Source organism: Delphinus delphis, chromosome 9 (assembly GCF_949987515.2).
Source record: "Delphinus delphis chromosome 9, mDelDel1.2, whole genome shotgun sequence".
NCBI classification, from domain to species: Eukaryota; Metazoa; Chordata; class Mammalia; order Artiodactyla; family Delphinidae; genus Delphinus; species Delphinus delphis.
The window spans coordinates 31,220,283-31,246,569 of NC_082691.1; positions in this window are offsets into that span (position 1 = coordinate 31,220,283).

The window sequence follows — 26,287 nt, forward strand, 5'->3', positions numbered from 1 at the left end:
ACTGAATTATATTTCTGGCCACCCACTAAACTAGGCACTAGAAAATAAGACCTGGAACCACTTTAGCTCATGGCAGTTGACAAAGATGTTTCACACGTATTTTCTGAATTGATCCTCATGGCAACAATGGGAGGGAGGTAGTACCACATTTCCTCAATTCTAAAATGCAAATTTGAAGACTTCTGAAATCCACAACAAGAGACACTTGTCACTAACTATGCACAATGATGTAACTCACAGCCTGTGCCTGTGCAAACTGAACAATAGGTCAACTATCCATTCATGTGATTATCACTTCAGTTGAGTTGTCTGTATCCCAGGAGTTGGATTTTATCTTTATTTGCTGCTCACGAGGTCTGAAGAAAAAATTACACAGTGATGTGGCACAGAAACCGTAAGTACCTAAGACTACCTCGCGCCCAAGAGGGAATGCAATCAGGCGGAAGTGGCCCATAAGAGCAGACCACAGAAGTTTAAAAGCTAGGACAGAACCTCTTCACGCATCCTGAAGGACGGTCACTGAGATATTAACTGCCAAACACTTCTGAAGAACTCCAAAGAGACAGTGTTTAATTGCAAATGACAAAACCATAAATGTAACCTAGGAGAAAAAAAGAAGCTTTTAAGGATATTTATAAAACAGGGCTCAGATCACTTACATTCAGAAATACAAAAATTTTTTGAAACAGAAACTATAGGAAACAGGAGCCCATAGTTAAGTCCAGCCTTAACTACGTAACACCCTAAGAACTAACTAAGTATATAAATTGGCAGATTCCTAAACCCAGTTGAGCCAGGGCATGAGCCAACAAAACAGAAGCGTCTTGATGGTAATTAAAGCCAGAATGTGGGGACTTCCCTGGTGGTCCAGCGGTAAAGAATCCATCTTGCAATGCAGGACACGCGGGTTCGATCCCTGGTCAGGGAACTAAGATCCCACATGCCGTAGGGCAACTAAGCCCACGCGCCACAACTCGCATGCCACAACTAGCGAGAAGCCCATGTACCACAATGAAGATCCCACATGCCTCAACAAAGATCCTGCATGCTGCAACTAAGACCTGACGCAGCCAAAAATAAAACACATAAATAATAAACAAATCTTTAAAAGGAAAAAAAAAGGCAGAATGTGGAGAGAATGCAAGAGAGAGGGTAGAATAATAAAAGAGGAAAATTAGGCAGAAATCAATGCCATGGAAGGCAAGACAGAGGTTGCATCAGATCAAGCCAATACAAACCAGGATCTTGAGCACAGGTTTAGAAAAGAAAAACATCACCCCATCTCAGGGACTCTGATAGCAGTAATTCACAAGAATCTAGACATTTCAGGTGAAGGCACGGGCTCACTCTTTGGCAGCGATATTAGAGAAGAATGATATATAATTAAGTAGATATATTTATACTATTGTTGACTGGGGGAAAAATATTATACCTTTAACACAGTGGAGATCTCTCCAAGCCTCCAGAAAAGTTAATAAGACTCTGGTGCCTTTTAAAATAAATGGTGATTTAGAATTACAGAAATAGGGTATTTTGAGAATTTTCTGAGACTCAAGATTTCTGAGATCCAACAGCACGTGTAAGGCAGAGCTGAGAGTCAAAAATAGCACAAGTAAAACTGTCTTCACTCTCTTGCGGCTCCTAACGTGAGCAATTTACTTATTAATATGTATTATGGGTACTCCCCTCTTTTATTACTGGCTTTTAGGACTGAGCACTTCCCTTCTCAGCTGGAGCCCCACCCCTGCTCAGCGGTCTTTCTGTACTTCTCCCCTAATCAGCTCACTTTCCTTTTCTCCTCATAACAATTCTAAATTTAACACTCATATTTCCAAGCCATATGCTAAAGCTCAGTCCCTTCACTCTCAACATATAACCTTGCATCCGACCTCAAAAAGAAAAGAAAAGAAAAGCCCTCCTGGCACGAATTTCCCCAGCTGTCTGTCTCCGTCTGTGAGTGTCTGTACACGCACAGACTTCCTGAACCTGCTTGCCTCGGGTCTCATGGAACAATGCATCCTTCCCACTTCACAAAACGAGTATCTCTGACTGTTCTTGAAGCCTCAACCTCTCCTCAAACAGGTCCCATTCATTATTCTCCCTCTCTCTGACTCTCCCCTCAACACATAAATTATTCACATCTCTCCCATTACTCAAAGCAAACAAATCTCCAGGGACCCTGTGTGCTGATGATTCATCATTCCCTCCTCAAATCCATCCTCCACCCTCGTCTGCCCCGAGTTAGGCCCGGAGAGGCTGACCGCCCTCACTGTATCACTCAAACGCCTTTGTCCTCTGGATTCTGGTTATCTTTGCCCACGGGGAGGCACGAGCAAGAGATCAGAGGGAAGTATTTCCCTCCCTTCCCCCTTCCACAGCCACGGAGCTTCCCTAACGCCACTGCCTCCCTCCCGTTGCCCTGGCAGGCCTTTGAGTGGTACCAGCTTCCTGATGCCTCTGTGGTTGGTTCTTTTCACATCAGTCCACACCTCCATACAAAGTTTCTTTATTAAACGCTATTCAGTGGAACTTTTTGTGTGAGCAGTTTTCCTGCTGGGGCTCTGAGTGATACACCTCAAGTCCTCCTCCAGCTGCTTTCCATTTCTTCCCAGCCATGCTTCCTCAAAGGGGGGTCTAAACTCACCATCTCCATTACTGTCTCTCATTTTCCCCTCAGCTTAGGATGATCTGGCTTCTACCTCCCATGAATCCATAACCTCATCTTTCAAGTAGGGTATTAGAGACCATTTAGGACCTGGCTCTATTCCAGCTATATCTCCCACCATCTGCCATGAGACCACGTGCTCCAGCAAATGGCCCTAGAGTTGTCTTTGGCCTCTTGCAGGATTCTCTGCCCCTGGAATGCCCTTCTCTGCTTCAGGCAGCTAGTGAACCCCTTAGTCACTGTGCAGGCCTTAACTCAGGAAGCTCCTCCTTCTGGGAATCCTTCCCTCACTTATCCACCCTTCAGCAGCCAGAATTAAGTGTTCCTCATTGCACCCCCAGACCCTGTATACAACTCCTTCACTCATCACATTTTACCATTGTGATTGACCTTGTAATTCCACCAAACGATTCTCTCTCTCAGAGCAGAATGACCCCAAAGTCCCCAGAAAAAGGAGCTTGAGGAACATGCGTACGTGATAACGCTTTATTGAGAAGCGCGATCCCAGGGAAAGAGGAGAGAGGCAGGAAAGGAAATGAAGGCAAACACAAGAGAGTGGATCACAAGCTGGCCTCGGCTTCCTTACAAACTGATTGCTCAGACTGCAGAATGTCTTCAGAGAGGCAATATGAAGCTATTGGATCTCCAAAGAGTCAGTCCAGAAACAGGAAGAAAGAAAAATTTATCCACTCATTCCTTCTCTCACTGGTCAATGTTCTGCTACAAGGGATGTTAACTCCCCACCACTTGCAGGCTGCCTGTACGTGAGTGCCGAGCGGGTCCCACTGTGTCACCAGATAAATACATGTTAACTAACTTATGAGAAAAGGAAGAATTTATACCTTTGCCCAACTGATAAATCTTTGCCCAACTGATAAATCTCAACCTTTGCCCAAGGCTACATCTCTCAGTGGGTAAGCCCATTAAGGCATAAATACCACAAATGGTATTACCTGAAGCTAACGCTGATGTTCATGAGAATTAACTCTCTAAGAACTAGACAGCCGGAATCCAAAGTGTTGCAAATAAGTTTGACTTTCTAATAATTTCTTCCTTTCAGAGTGAAGTCTAATACCCAAAGAGAAGATGTTTTATTTATCAATGTTTCTCAGTTACCTGGGAGGGACAATCTACATGGTGCAGGACTGACTGTTTCATTCATCTGATCCAGATTAATCTGACAGTTTAAAAATGAGAAATATTGCCATTCGACTGAAACCGTTATTTCTAACAGTAATATAACGTTATAGAGCTTGTGATAGAGAATGGATCTAAATTCTATGCTACATTAATAAAGAGCAACTAATCAAATGTTCATTCTTACAATCATAGTAAACATCCTCTGAAGCAGTGCAACTCTCCAACATCACAATGATGTTCATCTTTATATTTCCCCACTCACTCTACTTTTATACCACTCAGTACTATGTAAGTAAGCCCCAAATTATGGAACCTAAATAAGAGAGCAAAACAACCGCCCCCAGTCCCTTTTTTGATGAGAAGGCATCTAAATCATCTGTGATCATAGTTACCCAAAGCAAATAAGGTAGGGTTAACAATTAGCCATTTCAACAATAAAGCGGAAAAATTAGCCTGTGTCCACACGCAGCTCTGGCAGATCCCTTGATAATCATGAGTGAAAATCTGGGTCCAGGCCACATTCACACCTTTCGCTTAAGCCAGCCCCCTATAGGACCCTATGACTGGAAGGCATCTTGAAATGTCACTTAATCCATCTCCTCCCCGGCAGGCAAGATGATAACAGAGTTTCCTTCCAAATTTCCAGAACCACCTTCAGAACTGGAAGAGTTGAGTCTTTTCCTCCTAATTCCAGAGAGCAGTACCAGCTGCAGGGCAGTCTCCACGCCTAAAAGAGCTGGACAGTGATTCCCCAGAGGCTCGTGGCTGGGCTCCAGAGAGCCACTACTGGAGAACCCAAACCTCATCAAAATGAACTCAAAGGGGTATTCAAAATTCTTCTCTAGCTATCACATCATTAAATTACATACTGCTTTAATAAAGGCTATACAGGGCTTCCCTGGTGGTGCAGTGGTTGAGAGTCTGCCTGCCGATGCAGGGGACACGGGTTCGTGCCCCGGTCTGGGAAGGTCCCACATGCCGCGGAGCGGCTGGACCTGTGAGCCATGGCCGCTGAGCCTGCGCGTCCGGAGCCTGTGCTCCGCAACGGGAGAGGCCACAACAGTGAGAGGCCCGCGTACCGCAAAAGAAAAAAATTAAAAAATAAATAAAGGCTATACAATCTTTCAATTATGGCCTATTTTTATATATATTGTTAAGTATTTGACTAAGAGATGATACTGTGGAAACTATCACACTCTCAAAAATTATACTTAAAAGTGAAGTTCTCCCTTAACGTTCTGATTAAAATGCTTCTACCCATAGGTTTGTTTGGATTGCTTGTGCACTAAATTTTAAGGTCTTTGTTCAAAGAAATCAGATATTTACAACTATGTTCTTGGCTACAGTAATCTATCTTTCTACCGAGAGGCAGAATTATGTAGTTGATAAAAGTTCAGGACTCTGAAACTAGACACAATTTGATTAATGAGGAGGTTGCTTAACTTCCTGTCATCTGTGAAGTAGGGGTTATAGTAGTATCTTCTTCACTGAATTGTTGTGAAAGTTAAATGAGTTGATACATTAAAGTATTTAGGATAGTGCCTGGGTCACAGTAACCACTATGGAAGTACTGCCATAGTAACCACTATTGGAAGTATTACTACAAAAACAGTTTAAGCATGGTTTTCAAAAAGCATGCCTGCATCAAAATCATGATAACATATTCTTGCTACATGTTTATATGTGCATGTCTCCCTTGCTCTAGAGAATCTAGGCAACCAAAGGGAAGGGATGATGCCATCTTTCTTTCAATAAATCTGCGTCAATCATTGAGCCTAAAATTGCACACAACTGAGCCACAAGACATGTTGTATTGCATGAAACAATGAACCAAAATATTTCCCACTTATCCAAAAACAAAATCCTCTCCGAAGTTTAAGGAAAATGAAGAGAAAACCTAGGTGAGTAAATTTACTCTTCTCTCATGCATACCAGCAATTTAGAAACTGACCCAATTTAACACAGTGTTATAAAACCATAAATAACTATAAATAAAAATCGCAAAGATGCTTCGTAAATAGTGAAGTGTTCTCGTGCAATTAAAACAAGCTGAGGCAAGGAACTCTATTCGGTATTCTGTAATAACCTAATTGGGAAAAGAATCTGAAAAAGAATAGATATATATATATGTATATCTGAATCACTTTGCTGTACACCTGAAAAAAACAGAACACTGTTAATCAACTACACTTCAATATAAAATAAAAATTAAAACATTTTTAAAAAGCAAGCTGAACACATGAAGGCTAACCAATCACCTATCTGTGAGAGTTTCATAATCAGTGAACCAACGCATTGTAGACATTTTTTAAATGTGCAATTTTAATCAATTTTGGCTTTGTGGGCTTCCCTGGTGGCGCAGTGGTTGAGAGTCCGCCTGCCGATGCAGGGGACGTGGGTTTGTGCCCCGGTCTGGGAAGATCCCACATGCCGCAGAGCGGCTGGGCCTGTGAGCCATGGCCGCTGAGCCTGTGCTCCGCAACGGGAGAGGCCACAACAGTGAGAGGCCCGCGTACCGCAAAAAAAATAAAACATAAAAAAATTTGGCTGTGTTCCCCTATTAAAGAATTTGTAAATGGATTTTATAAATTTATTTATTTATTTTATTTTTGGGTGCGTTGTTTCTTCGTTGCTGTGCGCGCGGGCTTTCTCTAGGTGCGGCGAGCGGGGGCTACTCTTAATTGCGGTGCACGGGCTTCTCATTGCAGTGGCTTCTCTTGTTGCGGACCTCGGGCTCCAGGCGCACGGGCTTCAGCAGTTGTGGCACACAGGCTTAGTAGTTGTGGCTCGAGGGCTCTAGAGCACAGGCTCAGTAGTTGTGGCGCAAAGGCTTAGTTGCTCCGCAGCATGTGGGATATTCCCGGACCAGGGCTTGAACCCGTGTCCCCTGCACTGGCAGGCAGATTCTTAACCACTGCACCACCAGGGAAGCCCTGTTTCCCTTTTAAATTATGCAGGCTATATGTTCGGGGTCCAAATATCTTTTTGTTTAGCCATAATGAAGAGAGTAAAATAGCACATACAAACGTGCCTATTTAGAGATGGGAGATTTCTCGCTCGGTAGCTTTTGGCTACCCTGGCTCACAATTCGGGAGAGTCTGAAGGAGAGAGGCTGGCAGCAAGCCAGCACGATGAGGTTCAGTGGGCTACGGGCTGCTATTTTTTTTCCAAAGTCTTCGGAACAATTGCAAATGTAACCAAGCACCCTAGGATACACAGCTCATTTTAAAAGTAACATTTGCACATACTTTTTGTCCTTTATATTTAAAAAAAAGAAACTGCTGTTCCATTGCCAATGTTACTTACTACCACTTAGACATAAGTGCCTGGAAAGAAATTCCTAGGGCAGAGGTGATTTTGGTTTTAGCCCCCACTATATCCCCACATGGCAGCTCTGACCACCATTCTGAGGCTTATTGTGTCTGGATTCTTGGCTTCAGATTTGAAGTGGAATGCCCCGAGTTCTGCTCTCTAAACTGATATCCCAAGGAGCAGAAACTGTACAAATTTAAAGTACAAAGAAAATAGTACCTCCTTATTATTGTAGAACAAGATGATAAGCCCCCCAAAACTTGATTCTACCTTGGATAAAGTTAAAAGAGAAACTATAGGTCAAGATAGTATTTTAAGAAATGCCACAGGAGCAAAGAATCTTGCAAATCTTAGTTCCTTAAGAATTCAAAGTATTGAGCTAGCTGTTATTCTTCTCAGGGGGATAAAAGAGGTTGGAGATTCTTTCTTTCCCCTGGACCACTAGAGCACACTGAACAAACAGCAAAGGTAGAGAACTAGTTACGTGAGTTAAAGGTCTTATTTCAACTTAAATCTATATAGTCTCTGACCCTCATCATAAAATATTCCTTTCTTCAGTGCTTCCAGAGAAGAAATAAGGTCCCCCATCTGCTAACTACAAAAACTTAATATAACCTCCCTGGAATATAACCTTTAACTATGCAGCATGTTATAGCCAGAAAGCTTGGAAACCCTATCCATCGGAATAAACAATGCTTGTTCCTTTCATCTATAGGATACGTTCACCATAAAAAAATGGAATTTATTCATCTGAGCTGTAAATAAACTCACAAGCCCTGTGTGATCAACATACGTAACCCCAGATTTATTTAAAAAGGTATCATATCTAGATCTGCCATATATCATAATAGAAGGTGATGAACGCTACAGGTAAGATGAGGATTAAATGCTAACGGAAGTCCCAAGGACTACAAAGTGCCCACACGTGGTTGGTACGGAGCAAACGCGTGGCAAGTGACTGTATCCAGTGACTGACAGAGCGATGATGATTCATTCTATAGTGGAAATAAAAATAAATAAATAAATAAATAAAATAAATTTAAAAATAAATTAAATTAAATAACTGTTCCTGAATAGCTGGTCAGTGACAGAACCAGGGCAAACTATCCAAGGCACCATACTCCCAGCCTGATGTTTTATCTGGTACACCACACAGCCGCTCTTTCCAGGAGAATAGCTTCTCACCTCTACCCCTCCTTACTACTAGTGACTATCATCACATGTGTGGGTGGTGAGAAAATTTTACAGTCTTCTTTCAAAACACATGCATGATGTTCCTGATTATAAATGTAATTACAAAATTATCAATGACGGTTGGGAAAATGTGCCCCAGCTCTGTTATGCCAGGGTTTGCTCTCTTAGGTTAAAAGCAAGTAAGAGACAAGCAGTTCAGAGCAGGTTTGGAGGTTCCATAAAGTCAGGAGGCTCCTTCTGTCTTTCTGCTTCATCCCTCCTGACTTCTATCTTCAACGTCACCTCATGATCCAAGATGGCTGTTGAAGCTCCTGCCATTATACTCATACGACAGTCAGCAAGACAAAAAAGAACTGAAGAGAAAGAGGAGAGAATGTGTGCTCTCTCCTTTTAAAAAGACTTCCCGAAAATCTCATCAGACACACCTGTTTATATCTTGTTTGCAAAAACTTGGTCCATGGCCACCAGCTGCAAAGAAGCCTAGGAAAGTGTCTTTTAACTGTGCAGGCTGCCCAGGTTTCTGTCACTAAAGAAGAAGAGATAATAAATACTGTAAGGGAACTACTTCCAATGTGTAAATAAAAATTATGTCATCCCAAGGGGGGAAAGCCGTGGAGTGGTGGGGGGTGGTGTGATAAATTGGGTGATTTGAATTGACATGTATACACTGATGTGTATAAAACTGATGACTAATAAGGACCTGCTGTATATAAAAAAAATAAAATTAAATTTAAAAAATTTTTAAAAAGAAAAAAACTAATACTAAACTTTCTTTGGGTTATTTGTATGGAAATATGTTAATATAAATGTTTCAGACATTACATGAAATTCCTAAAAATCTTATATGTTCTGGTATAATGGTATACGTCATAATTCTAGTTATTATTTTAAAATGTATATCTCAGAAATAACTAAATTTCCTTGTTAATTGCATTATTATGAACTTTCATCAAATCTTTAACCATGGTCATTTTTAAGTCTTTTGTCATTTACAGACAGTTCTGGGTGTACTCTGACGCTTTCGCAAAAATGTTCCTATAAAAGGGTTTCATCTTCAAGGAATTCATGGAAAAGACTCTGACAAGCACAGGTTTCTGGTAACTGACTACACTGCTGAACTGAATGAATAAGCATTTTCAGAACTCTACTGGAAAACTGATGAATTCATAAAAGTGCTAACAAAAGATCAAGATGAAAAAATATTAATTACACAGGACTGAGCGAACTGATGAGGATGATTATAATTTCTGTGACTTTCTGTTTGAATAAAAAAAAAATTGTCATCAACAAAGAAAAATAAACTGTTGCTACAACAGAAAGCTGACTAAAATAATATATATAGTTCCTAATGAAAGATTTTTCTAAAATCTAGTGTTCCTAGATTTAGTTCAAGAATCTTTAACCAGGATGAAATCCAAATAAAATGGAGATTTACCATAAGCTTATCCTAAAGAAATTAGACCCACATTATTTCCTCAGCTAAATTCATGTGGAAAAATTAAGAAAAGCAATTTCAACTGAGCCTTCATAAAAGCTTTGTCTCTCCCAGCACAGACTGTCTAACCACATTAAATGAAAAGGTGAAATTCTTATTTATACTGCTATGGGAACAGAAGTCAACCATTCTAGTGTGAAGTTTGTCTAATGTCTTTACTGATGTTCGATCCAAAATAATTTCAGAATATTAATTTTGGAAAACGCTACATTGATTTGAAAACAGCAACTGAAATCCTTTTTTAATCCTTTTTTTTTTTTTTGCGGTACGCGGGCCTCTCACTGTTGTGGCCTCTGCCGTTGCGGAGCACAGGCTCCGGACGCGCAGGCTCAGCGGCCATGGCTCACGGGCCCAGCCGCCCCGCGGCACGTGGGATCTTCCCGGACCGGGGCACGAACCCGTGTCCCCTGCATCGGCAGGCGGACTCTCAACCACTGCCACCAGGGAAGCCCTGCTTCTTTTACTTTTATATTCACGAGTTTGTTATATTTTTTAATCCCACATATAAGCAATACCATGCAGTATGTATCTTTCTCTACCTGAAATCTTTTTAATCAAAGAATGTCATGACCCTCTCTCAGCTTAAAAGTGCCACAACTGTAAAAACTACAGACATTCCTTGAGAGCAGAAACGAAATCCTATGAAATGAAATGAAGAACCCAGAACCTGAGTTCACTTCAACTACCACGCGGTACCCCTGCCATGCAATGACCACTGGGAACATAACAGTGAATGAAACATGGCCCTTCCTCTAAAACAAATGGAAGAATTCAAGAGATGATGAGTTAGGTCAATACAATACCATAACTACTGAGTGTAGAACTTCAGAAGAGGGAAGGAAATCATCCACCGTGGTGATTAAAATGAGAGGAATCTTACAAATATTTGGAGGGCAGCTAATTAGTTCTAATGATGATCAAACTCTTATTTCAACAAGTATATTTTTATATTAAATTAGAACTAGACTATTGTCTCTCATTGTCTTTCACAAATCATGATTGTTTACGGCAGCAAACGTGGATCTCACATCGTGATAGAGTCCAAACCCCTTGCCCATCATCCAACTCCTCCGTAATCTAGCCCTCAAAGCCTTCTCAAAATCCAGCTCTCAACCCCAATGTTCCAGCCAAACTGGTCTAATCATTAACCTCTAACGGTACTATGTGCTCATCTGCTCCCTCTATTGTGAACTCACCTGACATATACACGTGCATGTGCGCTTGCACGTGCGTGCGTGCACACACACACACACACACATTCCATTCAGCTGAATTCTTCTCTCTTACAAACCCACTTAACACTCTTCGCGATGGAATCTATTCCAAATCAAAATCTCTCTTTGATCTCCTTTAGCTTTTTCACCTGCACCTTTGATACGGTTCCTCAGATTTCCTTTCTTACTACAAATCTTAGATTCCTGGCCAAATTTTAATCTCCTGTGAAAGCAGGAATTAAGTTTTTTATCTCTTTGTATCATCTGAGCCTAGAGTAACACAGATGTTCAGCGAATTCTGAATTCATAGTATTGGTAATTTTTCAGTCATATCCCTTTACCCTAAACACAGAGGGAAGGCTGGGAGAATAACCCTAGAAAAGAGATACCCACTTGGGAAGCGAGGAAACCACATTAGACTTTCCTTTCTTCCAAACACACAGAGAGTTGCAATGATAAGCATAAAACATTCTCTTGAATTAAGAGGCATAACAATGAGTAAATCAAAGTCATTTATCAAGTGTTTTGAAATTCCAATATAAAAGCCGTCAAATTAATATAAGGCCCTCATCAATCATCTTAGATGCTTAAATGATGTGGCAAAGCATGAATAAAATGCACATCTCTGAGGAAGAGCTCCACTAACACATATACTTTTTAAATAATTGATCTGGCTAAACAATCTTTGTCTAAAATATGATGAAATTTCCCTTTAGGGCTTCCCTAGTACCTTACAACAAGAAAGACATTTCTAAGGAATTTCCCCAGTCACTGAGCTTGGATAGTGGGGGGAGAGGGGAGAGGGGGGCCGGTGCAAGGCAGTTTCACTAGCAACACAGAAACAACTAAAATAAAAAACTGATTGGCGTCTCAGGAATTGAATGGGAGAATGGTGGTAAGAAAAAGTTGACCTTTCAGCTGGTACTAAAAAGAAATCTGAGTATTATAGACATACTTAGCAGTCGGTCCATAAATCAATACCTCCAGGACCAAAGTAAAAAAGATAGGGCTACACTTCCTGAGCCCACCTTATTTGTTCGTTCATTCATTCATTCATTCATTCCAACATGTTAAGTACTAATATATCTATTAGAATACCTTGGGCTACAAGTAACAGAAAACGCCTTCTCAAACTGGTTTTAACAAGAAAGCGGAATGTTGTCATATAAGAGGAAGTCACCAAGATAGGAGACTTTTCAAAGTTAACTTCAATGGCTCAAGGAATTCCTCAAAGACTCAGGTTCGGACTGCAGCTGGCCCTTGAACAATGCAGGGGTTAGGGGTGCTGACCCTCAATGCAGCTGAAAAATCATGTATAACTTCTGACTTCCCCAAATACTTAACAATACTAATAGCCTACTGCTGACCAGAAGGCTTACTGATAATATAAACAGCTCATCAACACATATTTGGTATGTTATATGTATTCTTATAATAAAGTAGGCTAGAGAAAAGACAGCCTACTTCACAGTCATATACATAACATAGTATTAGAAACACTGTTACCTTTTTTCAAAAAATCCACTTACCTGTGATGATAGGCTGATACATATTTTCTCCAATTATGAGAGAGAGGCATACTCTATGGTAATGTAAGTCTTTGAAAGCAAAGTTATAAAACAGTAAGATAACACATTAATTTTATATTAAATATCTTTCACCTTATGCCTATGTAAGGATAGACTAGTACCTACATACACTCTATGCATTCATGACATACCTAGCTTTTTCTTAATTTTTTCAATATTTCTAGGCTATGCGGTTAATCTTCCAGTTTTTTCAAATGGTCGCAAATCTCCAAAAAATTTTCCAATATATTTACTGAAAAAAAAAATGTGTGTTTAAGTGGACCTATGCAATTCAAACCTGTGTTGTTGATGGGTCAACTGCATTTCTCCTTTCCATCAGGGTTCACTTCATCCTTAAAGTAGCCATAAGATGGTTATAGTCGTTCCACGTATCCTCTTCACACAACAAAATATCCAAAAACAAAATAAACCATCAGCTCTTTCAATTTTTCTTTCCTCTGGCTACGGAAACTTTCCCTCACTTCTCCCTGGCCAGGACAGAATCACACATCCACTTTTAATCACTAGCAAGGGGACGATCTCAACAATTGGCTTAGATCATTCGTCAGCAAACTATTTAACTCTGCCGTTGTAGCAGGAATAGACAACATATAAATGAGTAAAAGTTGCTATGTTCCAACCATATTTACAAAAACTGGTGGAGGGCTGGATCTGGATTCATGTAATTGGCTGACTCCTAGTTTATACTAACAGAAAGTATTCCTGGAATTGTATATATAGTTACTTCCCCAGAAGCACATGGTACACTCGTAAACAAAACTGAGGCGGAAGGGAGGAAGACAGGAGGGAGCAAATGAGTGCAGCAACCAACTGGGCCACTACAACCTGTTTTGTGCTCCATCCTAAGGCCAGGCTGCCTGTTAGTCTTTTGTGCTTTCTTTCCTTTTTTCAAGGTTTATAATAAAACAATGAAGTGACTTTCCTCCCAGAGTTGGGAATGGGGGCAAGGGAAAGAGCATAAAATAAATAAGAGTCAAGAAAAAGAATGTAACTAGCAAATAAAGTTGAAAGACAGGAGGGGAGTCATTAAAAGAGATTCTCCCCGGGAATCTACTGCTGTGGATTAATTCATTTTTGCACAACTATTAAGCATGTATTTATTACTAGTTCAACATTGACTGAGCACTTAAAACATGATGCCAAAGCCTTTACATGAATGATCTAATTGCATTTTCACAATGATTCCATGAGATCGATTCCCCATGTTACAGAAGAAGACATGTATGCAATGTGGTCGAAGGATAGTATAGGGAAACCAGGCTCTGTACCTCCCTGAGCCAGAACTTTAATTGCAATGAAACCAGTCACTGAGCTAAATGCAAGGGAACTGAAAGACAATCAGACAGACAAGATCCTCACGTTTGGGAAACTCCTGTTCTAGTTAAAAAGACAAATCAACAACTAAAATAACAGATTATTAAGGTTATGACAAAAACTGGAGATAAATAGGGTGTCCTCCTTTAGACAGGGTGCTCACAGAAGGTGGAATTTATGCTATGACCTGAAGGATGAGATACAGCCAAGCATGGGGAGGAGGAACTCTTCACAGAGTGAAGAACATTCCTAGCAGAGAGACCAGCAGCTACAAAAGCCCAGAGGAAGAAGAGGGGTGGGACGTTGCAGGAAAACAAAGAAAGCCAATGTGGCTACGGTTCTGGAGAAACGGGAAAGGAGTGGCATGAAACGAGAGGTAGAGAAGCCGCAAGATAGAGTCTTGCAGACAATCAAGTGGACTTCGTATTTTGTCCTCAGTGCAATGGGAAGTCATTATAGAGTTTGAAGTAGGAGGATCTTTTGAAATCATTTTCATTTCTTAAAGAGCATGCTGGCTGCCGCCCAAAGGATGGAGGTGGAGGTATGAAAGCAGGACCACGAGTCAGGAGGCTAGTGCAGTTCTTCAGGCAAGAGAGGAAAGTAGTGTGACCTAGGTGAGTAAATTCCAGATATAGTCTGACTTTTTAAAAATTGACATAGAATTCATATACTACAACATTCACCAAGTTAAAGTGTACAATTAGGTAGTTTTCAGTAAACTCACAAGGTCATACAACCACCACTACTGAATTACAGAACATTTTCATCACACTCTCCAAAAAAAGAAACCACGTACCCCTTACAAGTCACTCCCTATTCATCCCTCTTCTTATTCCTGGCAAACACTAACTGTATTGGTCAGGGTTCCCCAGAGAAAGAGAAGCAACAGCATAGATAGCTAGATAGCTAGATAGACAATGATATAATAAGGAATTAGCTTGCACAATTATGGAAGCCAACAATCTCAAGATCTGCTGTTAGCAAAAATCTGGAGACCCAGAAGAGGTTGTGGCTCAGTTCCAGTCAGAAGACCACTGGCTCAAGAACCAGAAAGAGCTGATGATTCAGCTGCAGTGCAAAGACAGGAAGAACACTCATTTCCCGTACCACGGCAGCCTGCTCAAGTCCCACAGAAGAACTCTGGCCTACGAGGAGCTCCCTCTTACTCACAGGGGGGTCAGCCTTTTCCTTCTATGCATACTTTCAACTGATTGGATACAGGCCACCCAAATTAAGGAGGGAAATCTGCTTTCCTCTGTCTACTGATCCATATGTTAATTTCTTCCATAAATACCCTCATAGACACACCCAGAATAATGTTTGACCAAAAGTCTGGGCACTCCATGACCCAATCAAGTTTACCATCACACTAATCTACTTTCTCCTAGATATAATCTGAATATAGAACAGACAAGACCCTGAGACCAGCTCAGAAGTTTTGATTGACTACCTCCTTGAAACAATTTTCAATATTGATATTAACCATATTCATATTCAAGCAAATTCACAAATTTAGCTATATTCAGCATTTAATTTTATAAGGCTTTTAAAAAACACTTATATACTTTACAAATTTCTCTCTCTGAGCCTGTTACTAGTTTTTCCAAGAAGTGAGTTATGCTATAATTAAATCAATACACAGAAGGGAAAAGCAAAACTTGGATTTTTCTGCATACGTCATTCTTTATATGGGTGTTTGTTTAGAATAAAGCATTTGGAGGGGAGGGTACTGGATAAAATTTTCAAAAAGCGTTGTCAGGGCTTCCCTGGTGGCACAGTGGTTAAGAATCCTCCTGCCAAACCAGGGGACACAGGTTCAAGCCCTGGTCCGGGAAGATCCCACATGCTGCAGAGCAACTAAGCCCGTGCGCCACAACTACTGAGCCTGCGCTCTAGAGCCCGCGAGCCACAACTACTGACCCCACGTGCCACAACTACTGAAGCCCGTGCGCCTAGAGCCCATGCTCCTCGACAAGAGAAGCCAACGCAATGAGAAGCCTGTGCACCACAACGAACCGTAGCCCCTGCTCACCACAGCTAGAGAAAGCCCGCGTGCAGCAACGAAGACCCAACACAGCCAAAAATAAATTAATTAATTTCTTTATTTTTTAAAAAAAGGGTTGTCAAATGAAAGAAGCTAGAGAGTAACCTAAATACACTGTTTCTCTGAGTAGGTGGTATTCATATATAAATTTAAATAAGAGCCGATGACCATCACAAAGAGAAGCTACTGTAGTACTCCAGGGATTTATCATATTAGCACTAAATTTGATTTCAACTAAGAAAGGAGAGATCAGAAGCTGCCAGTCTCCCCTTCTGCTCATCCTTGATGCTTAAATTAACTATGCCACTGTCTCCCACAAGGAACTGCTAGACTTAAGTGGTTCCAGGAATTATTTGAATGTTCAAGATTAAAAACTCCAACCTTACTTATCCACCTATATCTCCATGCATTTAGAAAATTTAGGCAGAAGTAGTTCAACCAACATGAGAAGACATGGAATCATCAACATCCTCACTTAACAGTCTATGAAGCTGATGGGCTTTCAGGTCAAGTCAAAAAATTCAGATCCCAGGATTCCCCGGTGGCGCAGTGGTTGGGGGTCTGCCTGCCGATGCAGGGGACGCGGGTTCGTGCCCCGGTCCGGGAAGATCCCACGTGCCGTGGAGCGGCTGGGCCCGTGGGCCATGTCCGCTGGGCCTGTGTGTCCGGAGCCTGTGCTCCACAGCGGGAGAGGCCGCGGTGGTGAGAGGCCCACATACGGCAAAAAAAAAAAAAAAAAAAAAAAAAATTCAGATCCCTCCAAAACTGATCACAGTCCTTGATCTGACTGAAGAAGTATCATCATTGTCCCTTCAGACCATGGGCACTTGACCAAGGTTATCTCTGGGTTCATTCTAGATCACATGTGGACCAACAGTTCACATAAGTAGCTCTCAATCACGTGTTCATCTAGTCAGTTGCTCCACACAAAGTGATTTGCTCTAGAAACCCTAACCTAATCACATAGTTTGGGTACTGAATCATTTGTTTATGAAAAAGCCTTTAGTATGGATTTATATAGGAAACACGTGGTATGGGATTAACATATCCCAGCAAATCAGAGAGCAGCTAGACCCACTATCTAGGAGCTGACACAATTAAACAGCACTACTCAAGAATGAACAAACAAACGAAAAACTAGATTTTCATTAATGGAAGGTCTAAAATATACATACACATAATTAACAAAAATATACTGTTCCTTTACACACGTGGCATTGTCCTTGAGGATATAAAAGAAAGGTAATTGCAAACTCTACCTTCAAGAGAGGATTGCATGAAAAATTCTGAATTCATCAAGAAGGTATTCTGTTAAACGATGATAATATAAGAACACTCATATTTGTTTTATTCTATTATCACACAATTTGTACATATCTTTCCTTTAGTTTATAAAGCATTGTAGGGACTTCCCTGGTGGTGCAGTGGTTAAGAATCTGCCTGCCAATGCAGGGGACATGGGTTCGATCCCTGGTCCGGGAAGATCCCACATGCTGCGGAGCAACTAAGCCCGTGCGCCACAACTACTGAGCCTGCGCTCTAGAGCCCTTGCTCTGCAACAAGAGAAGCCACCACAATGATAAGCCCGCGCACCACAACGAAGAGTAGCCCCCGCTCACCGCAACTAGAGAAAGGCCGCGCGCAGCAACAAAGACCCAGTGCAGCCATAAATAAATAAATAAAGCATTGTAACATCCATTAACTCACAATGACCTGTACTGCGAGTCCCCAAAATTGGTGGATGATGAAGCATTATCTGTATTTCTACAAAGAAGAAACTGAGGTGCACAGAAGTCAAGCAGTTTTGCCTCATGTTTGATGGTTCTTGGTGGTGGAACTAGAACACAAATCCAGGGCTTCCTACCTCTGGATCAAGTCCAGGGTTTCCCAACAGTGGCACTTCAGATATCTGGGGACAGATAATTCTCTGTTGTGGGGAGCTGCCCAGTGAACTTCAGCAACATCCCTCACCTCTACCCACCAAATGCCAGTAGCAAAGCCTCCCCTCATCAAGTCATGACAATCAAAAATGTCTCAGAGGGCTTCCTTGGTGGTGCAGTGGTTGAGAGTCCGCCTGCCCATGCAGGGGACACAGGTTCGTGCCCCGGTCCGGGATGATCCCACATGCCACGGAGCGGCTAGGCCCGTGAGCCACGGCTGCTGAGCCTGCGCGTCCAGAGCCTGTGCTCCGCAACGGGAGAGGCCGCAACGGTGAGAGGCCCACATACCACGCAAAAAAAAAAAAAAAAAAAAAAAGTCTCAGAAATGGCCAGATGACCCCCTGGGGCCAAATTCACACACCCACCACTGACAGCTACTCATCTAGTCTACTTTCTAGGAGTTCTATTCAGCTTAACTGAAACTATATTTACAGTATATGACAATGCTGACTCATTGGATCATCAAGTTTTCATAAGCGAAATGTAAAATATGTATATATAACAACCACACATATAATATTTATGTTATATATGTTTTATAACAACCTATTTTACCAAATATTTTTTAGTATTCCATAGCTTCTTGATTGTTTTTTCAAAAAACCTAAGGCAACTATAATGCCTCATAACCAACAGGAACGTCAAACTACAGGTGTAGGAAAGTGAGAGTTAATAGAGAGTGGTGGTTGATGGAGAGTTCTGGAGCGTTCATGGTTTAAAAAACATGTTTTCTTAAATATATTTGCATTTTAGTGAGGTGAACAAAAAATAAAAGTACCAAACTAGTACTCCTATTTCCATTCCCTCTCTTCCTAATTCTGGTATTATCCATTTTGACAGCTGTGGAACAGAGAAAAAAAGAGACACCTAATAAATTACCCAGCCTGTATCAGCCAAGAAAAAAAAAGGCTGACAAAGCCCCTACTCTGGTACCAAGAGCCTTTCCTTGGCATTCCCCAGTGTGGCCACTTAAGGACATCAAGCATGTAATCCTACTTCATTTATGCAGAGTATTCAGTACTTTGATACTCTAGCATTTTTTGGAAACAGAGTTTGTTTTCATCACAATGTCATGCGCTTTGCTCTGCGACAGGAATAAAGAAACCTCCCTAACAGAAGACCTAGAAGTGAGACATGAAAAATGAAAAATGGATACCCTCATCAGTAAACTCCCTAGGGTAACTCTTAACTAATTTTAGTAAATGATATATTCTATCAATTACCGGCTTGGTTATTCAATGATAAAAATCAGGGGAGTATATAAAATGCAAAGTAAAGAATACAGATGACTTGAAACGAGAGCTTGAAGTAACAGATTAGGTCAGCCCCCACAGTCGTGTGTGCTGGATCACCTCTCTGCTCTGTTCATCAGAATTCTGCGACTGCTTCTGGAAACAGCAGAGCCAGCTTTACCAACACCACCTACTAAAGCCCGGAGCCTCCGCAGGGAAGACGGAGCCATAACAAGCCCTGTCTATGAAAACAACATTCATACAGTTTTAGCACCGTGTTTTGCCTGTTTTCAGAGGCTGAATCTAGGTTACATAGAACAGATTCTGTTCCCCGATGTGAACGCCTGTGGCTGAGAATAATTTCATGACCTAAAACACTGAGGATAAACTCTTTGCATTTTCATAACAAAGATCCACACCCATGATATGACTGATGCTCCTTCACACCGCGTTTGTTTTCAGAACAGACCGATTTCATGTCTAAAGGTCAATACCTAGCAAAGATGATGCAAGAATAAAAACAGTGCCATAAGGAACTTCCTGAATTTGACTGAAAAACACATCCACAAGAGCCAGATTACCCTTGCAGAGAACACATTACTGTCCATATGCAAGGCAAAAATGCCATGTGAACTATCAAAAGCTCCATGGGACACTGGATGCCCAGCCCTGCAAGCCGTCACGTCACCCCTTGTGAAACTGTCCTGGGGACTACTCGTCAACAAAGGCTGGGCTCCCTTTTTTTAAAAAATGGGACAGAAAGGGAGGCATTTCTGTGGTTTATTTTTTTAATTTTTATTTTATACTGGAGTATAGTTGATTTACAGTGTTGTGTTAGTTTCAGGCGTACAGCAAAGTGATTCAGTTATACATATACATATATCCATTCTTTTTCTGATTCTTTTCCCATATAGGTTATTACAGAATATTGAGTATAGCTCCCTGTGCTATACTGTAGGTCCTTGTTGATTATCTATCGATATTTTATATACAGTAGTGTGTATATGTGAATCCCAAACTCTTAATTTATCCCTCCCACCCCGTAAGGGAGGCATTTGTAAAGGAAGTTGTGAGGTCAAAGCGGCACATCCTGGGGACTTCCCTGGTGGTGCAGTGGTTAAGAATCCACCTGCCGATGCAGGGGACACAGGTTCGATTCCTGGTCATGAAAGATCCCACATGCCGCGGAGCAACTAAGCCCGTGCACCACAACTCCTGAGCCTGCGCTCTAGAGCCCGCGAGCCACAACTACTGAGCCCGCGCACCACAGCCACTGAAGCCCACGCGCCTAGAGCCCGTGCTCCACAACAAGAGAAGCCACCACAGTGAGAAGCCCGCGCCTGCTGCAACTAGGGAAAGCCCGCGCGCGCAGCAACAAAGACCCAATGCAGCCAAAACCAACCAAATAAATAAATAAGTTATTTTTTTTTTAAAGTGGCACATCTGGGGTGACTGCAGACTTCAGAGGTGACTATTTAGGAAAAGCCCCTCGTTGTCCGCACACCACAGTCTGAAGCTTGGTTTTCCAAGCCAGAGAGAGAAAGCTCCTGAACCCCTGGTCCCAGTCAACAGGTGTCCTGTAAATTCAATTCATGCCAGAGATGCCTGAAGGAGGCTAGAAAAACAGAGCGGCGTGGATTCACTCGCTGGCCCAGAATCAGCGTCTGACTCAGCCCTGCAGTGTCCGCGACTTGCTGGGGCACCTGAGCCAGCTATCTACTGTCGTCATTCCTCTGTCTCCGAAATAAACCTAAGCAAGTGCCAACCACATTCTACCTACTGTACAGACCAGACCAGAGGGAATGAACCCCACTCGGCATCGGCTTCACACGACAAGCTTCAGCTCGGCTAACTAAAAACCCAGGAAAAGCACTATCATTTCAACGTTTCCAACAAGAGAACAAGGCATCATCCGCCGACCCATGTGAAAAGGTAGCTGCACTGCTGAGTATCTGGCCACGTTCACTAGAACAGCTGACCTAGAACAGCAGCACGTGCTGGGGAGGAGAATGGGGGCAGCACCACAGACTGAGAGGTTCACACCTCAGTTCTCTCTCTTACTAGACGGGTGACCTTGACTTCGCTGAGCTTCATCCAGAAAAGATTCTTTATTATCAGAAATATCGGTCGCTCAGCACTGGGGGAGGGTTAAATGAGACAATGAGTACCAGGGATAATAGTGCCTTTGTGTATTGTTTTTCTCCATAAATGAGGCTCCCTGGAAACCACACTGCCAAGAAATGACAGAAAGGAAATCTTGGTTCAGCTGGAAGAAGGAAGCCCACCACATCGGGCTCCCAAACTACTGTGAGGAGAAAAGGAGGCTGTGCCGGAAAATGGTGAGACAGGCGTGTCTAAGGCCTCCTCGGTGAAGCTGAGTCCCAGGAGGGGTAGATGTGTCACTGGACAGACTGAGGAGACTCCGGCAGGAGAAATGAAGCCGCTTCATTTTCCGTGCACATCTGAACTTAATGGAGTAAACTGGGATCCACCAGAGCTACGGGTCAATGCGGATCTATTCTGGCAGATTTGGCTGAAGAGTCTCAACACAGTGCCGTGTTTTCTTCATGACATGTTGCTAGTCCCAAAGTCAAGGGTCCTGTGAGTTGGGCAAAGGTCAAACTAACATTCCAATTAGGAACATCTCAATCCAATCCAATGTTTCTAGTCACTTCTAGTCTAAAACTCAGTCCAATCCGGTGCAAAGCCAAGGTGCCCTTCCCTTCTAACACAGACTGCACCTGTGCACAGGTACTAGTTCCTGCTCCCCCCTCCCTGCCCCACATGCCGGCTCCACGGAGGATGGCAAGGAGAAAGCAAGGGGGTAGGGTCAGCTTGTGCAGCAGTGGTCCCCATTATGTTGGTCACTGCTACTTCTCCATCCTATGCCAGTGACAGGTAACTGTTGCCATTAGCATAGTGTCTCCTCCTATATGAGTGCTAAATACTGAAGCTTTCTACCACTCAAGTATTCTTGGTGTAGGCAAAGCAGGCCACCAGGCATTGTGCTCTCCACAAAAGCACACAAGATGCTGCGAGGGGAATTTGTGCATCTCCTCTAGACACCAGCAGTGAAAAGAACAACACTCCCTCATCAAGCGTGTGCATCCTCACTTAGCTGGGGTACATCTACCACAGAAGCCCCGCAATGCCTCCCACTCACCTAACTGCGCCGTCCTTAACATGGAGGTCCTGAGGAAATCGCAGCCCCCCTAACCTCCAGTCTGGGGGGATGCTGTAAAGCTCTGGCATGTGGGGCTAGATGCCTCCACCCTCTCCACACCTAAGTGCCCCATCCTCCAGCTCTTCATGCCACGATAGCACGGCACACTTTTGTGAGCTGCCAGCCAGGAAGAACTCCAGATGAGATGTGAACCACCCTCCTTCAAAACCTCTGGTGCTACACACTGGACTAGATGTTCTCTCCGGCTTTGGGGCTTGGTTTTGGAGAGGAAAACATGATAATGACCCTCCCAAGAGGCAGGAAAGACGGGATTACTACATCACAACCTCATTCTCTCCAAAGGCTTTCTATTCCTACATAGGCGAGTGAAGAGAGAATTACAAAAGTCCTACAGGTCTGCCCTCTCTTAGCAGGCCCTGCTTTGTGGGACTGGTAACACAGTCCTTTCTCTGATCTAAAATATAAGGGACGCATCTCCTTATACTCTCAACTGTGAGCTGACTCCAAAACAAAGGGGAACCGGGAAGGGCATCTCTTAGTGTTATTACAGACCACCCTTTGACACCCTTAATAACAGGGGTTAGAAACTTAGGTGCTCACCTCCAGCCTTACCATGTACCAACGGGGTGACAAAGGTGGGGCAGTCACCTGACCTCCCCGAGGCCGGGTTTATACTCCTCAAAAGAGAATAATACCATCTGCCCTGCAACGTGCACAGTATGACATCGACTGATGAAGGCATCTGGAAAACTATGAAGTTTTAAACACACATGTGAATATGCCAACACAGAAACACCACCCTGATTATGTTCAAAGAAGGGTAAGGAAGAAGTGAGGTGTTGGAAGGTGCAGCCCTACATTTTCACAAAGGCAAAGACAGACTAACGCTGCAGGGACCAGCTGAACCCACCCTTTTCCCAAGGACACACATGCACGGTTCCAGCCCTGGTACCTGGGTACTGGTACCTTGGGTCCTGGATTTCTGACGTTATGGCTTACAAATCTCCAGAGCCTCGATGAGACTGAGAGCTCAAAAGTACCTGAAAGCTCTTTGTGTTTCAAATTGTTCTCAACTGAAGGAGCTAGACTCCTGAGCATATATCCAGAAAAGACGAAAACTCTAATTCAAAAAGATATAGGCACCCCAGTGTTCACAGAAGCTCTATTTACAATAGCCAAGACACGGAAGCAACCTAAGTGCCCATCAACAGATGAATGGAAAAAGAAGATATGGTACATATATACAATGGAATACTATTCAGCCATAAAAAAGAATGAAATAATGCCATTCGTAGCAACATGGATGGACCTAAAGATTATCATACTAAATGAAGTCAGAGAAAGACGAATATCATATGATATCACTTATATGTGGAACCTAAAATCTGATACAAATGAACTTACTTACAAAACAGACTCACAGACACAGAAAACAAACATAATAACCAAAGGGGAAAGTAGGGGGGAGGGATAAATTAGGAATTTGGGATTAACAGATACAGACTACTTTATATAAAACAGATAAACAACAAGGACCTACTGTATAGCACAGGGAATTATACTCAATATCTTGTCATAACCTATAACGGAAAAGAATCTGAAAAAGAAGATGTGTGTGTGTGTGCGTGTGTGTGTGTGTAACTAATCACTTTGCTGTACACCTGAAACTAACACAACATTGTAAATAACTATACTTCAATTTTTTTAAAAATGAAGGAGCTGGAGCTCTGAGAATAAAGCATTCAATAGAGCATTCTCTCCGAATGTGAGCCGTGCTATGCTGGAGTAACGAGCTGGTTTTTCTCCGAATCTGGGAAAGGTAAAACACAAAGGAACCACGTGAAATAACCCAGAAAGCGGCCTCTGCCTCTTTGGCAGGGTCAGACAGGAACAGTGGTGCTGGGGACACGTGCGCTTCGCTCAGCAGCTGTGAGAGTTGAACATGGCTCTAAGGAAGCAGGCACCTCCCAGCTTCTCATGTTGCTATAGACGTTCTTATCTACAAAGCCATCTTAAGAACTAAGTGTGAGGCTCTGCCTGTGCCAGGAGCTCACTAATTGAAATGTATTAACACCATTGAGTCCGATTATCCTTTCAAAAGGAAGAGAGCCAAACCAGGCGCCCAGCAGCAGAGAAGATAATTAAGTAAAACTGTTTCTCACAGATAAATAATGGATAAGACAACAGATGCCCCTCTTTCCTGGATGGGTGGGGACAACAAAGGAAGAATGTGCTTGTTTCCAAAATGAATGCAGAATAGCTGCGGGCTAAAGATCGGCCCCCAATGAAACATCAGATCTGAGAACAGACCTGGCCTCTGTGCCCCAGTATGAAACAAAAATCAATGTTTCTACACACGTTACTTATTTCATTATGTACTTGCACTTTGTCTTACAAAAGAAGCTAATACAAATTCAATATGTGTCCACATTCCAAACATAATGCCGCTGCCTTGTCAGCCAAGGGCTCTCACCACAAACTCTAAGCATCTTTGACGGGCCTACGTACACAAGATGCTGCAGAAAGCAACTCTTCCTGGGAGCCTTGAGCCTGCCTGCCCTGTCATTTGCTATTATTCTTGCTCAGCTGCAGTGGATTAGAGATAACAACAGTCACCCAACACATTTCATCCTAACACACACTGTCAAGGTCACGCGCTGATGGCTACTGGAGGCCCATCACCAGCTGCAGGCCTAATTACGGATGGCGCATTTTCACCATGAAAGCCATGGGGTATACTAATGGGAGAGGAAGCCCTAAAACTGCCATGCATGAAAGGTCTAAAACGGAAAAAAATGAGATAATTTCAAGTATTTTCCTCCAAAGAATAAGTACTAAGACTACAAAAGAAAATTGCTAACCTTGGGAAAATGAATCCTACACAGTAAGCCAGAGAGAGAGCTATGATTCCTCTTCCCAATAGCCCAGAGCTACTAGTAATGAGATCTCTAAGGCAGCTTCCTAATTCTTCCAAATAGCTGGAAGGAATGTACTTGCATGTGTGTTCATATTTTATGGGCTGAGTGCAGGTACCCATTAAGGCAAATTTCAGCCCTGTCTGTGCTCTACAATGTTTCCAAAGGTTTATGAAATGTGATCACAAAAAGCCAGTTGCCATTCAACCCAGGGGCCCACAGTGAGGTAGCTTACAGTAGGAGCTCAAGACATATATACTGAATAAACGAACAAAAACAAAGGGGGCGGTGGGAGTGGGGGGTGAAAAGCATGGCAATTGCTTCTACTTCTTAAAAATTTGTTTACTATAAGCATCATGGCATATAATACTTCAATAAAAATGAAAGACTGATTTATTACATTATTAAAGTCTTTATTTCCTAAACAAGGTGAGAAAGAAACTACCCAGGAATCCTTTTACATTTGCAAAAGGACAATATTGAGAGAAACAAATGGTACATGTGTTAGATCCTAGTGATAGAGGTCACCCCAGGGTGAAACACACACCAACTTATCCTGGCATTTGATGAAGAGAGTGGTCAAACCACAACGAACTATCCCTATAGGTGAAAGCTGAGTAAAAGTTTTTATGAATGCTGCTTAAAATATAAAGTAACTGCTCAATGAAAATCAAAGCCATGTTTGTACGTAGAATTATTCCGGGAACTCTCATTTACACAGGACACTGATTGCCCAAACAGTGCCAAAGTAATTACATGGGGGAAAAAAGAGTCTTTTCAACAGATGGTGCTGGACAACAAAATACTCATATGGAAAGATACACAAAACTCAACCCCTATGGTTAAAGCTACATAAAAAAATTAATTCAAGATGGATCATAAACCTAAATGTTTAAGTTAAAAACTATAAAACTTTTAGAAGAAAACAGGAGGATATCCTGGTAGGTAAGATTTCTTTGGCAAGATACAGTATGCAATAATTCAAAAAGAAGGAATAAAAGGTAAATTAGACTTCACTGAAATTAAAAATTCCTGCTCAACAAATGATA